This window comes from Panthera tigris, chromosome F2 (assembly GCF_018350195.1).
Source record: "Panthera tigris isolate Pti1 chromosome F2, P.tigris_Pti1_mat1.1, whole genome shotgun sequence".
Lineage (NCBI taxonomy): Eukaryota > Metazoa > Chordata > Mammalia > Carnivora > Felidae > Panthera > Panthera tigris.
This window is the reverse complement of record NC_056676.1, coordinates 68,024,320-68,026,051: the sequence shown is the minus strand read 5'-3', so window position 1 is coordinate 68,026,051 and position 1,732 is coordinate 68,024,320. Positions and strand designations below refer to the sequence as shown.

The following is a 1,732-nucleotide window of genomic DNA, read 5'->3' as shown; positions in this document are numbered from 1 at the left end:
TAGCCACAAAGAGCCTCTCCGCTTCCCTCTAGACACCTCTCCAGCTAAGAATTACTGTGCCCTCCAGGGAAAGTGTTATCTTTAAATGAACAATTTTTTTAATTGTGGTAAAATACACACGTAAAATTTACCATCTCAACCATTTGTAAATGGACAGTTCAGCAGCGTTAGATATATTTACATACTTTGCAACAGATCTCGAGAACATTTTTATCCTACAACCCTGGAACTCTATACCCACTGAACACCGACTCCCTATTTCCTCCCCCTTCCATTCCCTGCAAAACATTTTATTTTCTGTTTTTATGAGTTTGACTACTTTAAATACCTCATATAAATGGGATCATATAGTGTAAGTCTTTTTGTGACTGCTTATTTCACTTAGCATAATATCCTTAAGATTCATCCATGTTGTAGCAAGCGGCAGGATTTCCTTTTTTTTTTTTTAGCTGAATAATATCCCACTGCATGTGTATACCACATTTTCTTTACCCATTCATCTGTCCATGGATATTTGGATTACTTCTACCTCTTGGCTATCGTGAGTAAAGCTGCAATGAACTTGGATATGCAAATGTCTCTTTGAGATCCTACTTTGAGTCATTTTGGATATATACCCAGAAGGGGGATCATATGGTACTTCTATGTTTAATTTTTGAGGAATCTCCATAGCTGTTTTCCATAATGGCTGCATGATTTTTAATTCCCACCAACAGTGCATGAGGGTTCCAAAAAATATGGAATGCTTCGAGAATTTGCATGTAATCCTTGTATAGGGGCCATGCTGATCTTCTGTATTGTTCCAATTTTAGTATACGTGCTGCTGAAGCAACCACTAATCAAAAACTTTTGAGATAATTTTCATAACTTATTAATAAATCCCATGGGAGTGACAGCTTGAGTCTCCCAAATTTATAAAAACCGCATGTTTGAATAATTCATTTTAAGAGGAATCTGATAAATGGTCAAGGCAAAGTTACTAAAGGGAGCCCTCAAAGCATAGTCCCCAGACCGGATCATCAGCCTCATTTAGGAATGTGCTAGAAATGCAGATTCTTAGGCCCCACCCCAGACTTACTGACTCAGAAATTCTGTGGGTAGGATCCAGCAACTTGTTTTTTAAAAGCTTCCTAGTTTTTGAAGCATACTAAGGTTTGAAATGCTCTTTCGGTTATGATTTTATGGATCTTAAAAAGAATCCTCTAAGCTCTAAGACTTTTTCTATTGATGCTGGTAATGTCAATGAATATATTCCTTTCTGTTTTATTTTGCTTTTTGTTGTCTCTCTATTGCTTATTTGTTTGGTAAAACAGCCTTGCTGTAAGTATCAGTGACTTCAGGATTAAAAGCTAGCTTAGGCAGTAGTTTATAGTATAAACTGTAACAATATTAACTTCTTGGTCATTATGTATTCTGTAAAATGAGGAGACTAGACCAAAGATGGCGAATATCTGCCTTACACCACTTTTCCAGAGCCCAAGGCAGACACTGCTAATTGATCAAGACACTCTACCCCACCCAGCCCATGTAGAATCCTATAATCCTTCTTAACACAGCCCTACCAATGAATGAGACTTACGAGATGAAATCCATTTGCCACCACATAATCTTTATTGTCCCTTCTAGCTATGTCCTCAAATAATATGCACTCCAAACACTACCCATTCTAGGGTGTTCTCTGGAACTGTAAATACTCAGCGAGTTTAGTTTCCTCAACTATCAGATAATACTA

The 1,732-nt window shown here is 37.2% G+C and overlaps 1 pseudogene; it reads right to left on the bottom strand.

Annotated features, from left to right (window-relative positions):
- Positions 1–731: 731 nt before the first annotated feature.
- LOC122235201 lies at positions 732–832 on the bottom strand (annotated as a pseudogene).
- Between the last annotated feature and the right edge of the window lie 900 nt (positions 833–1,732).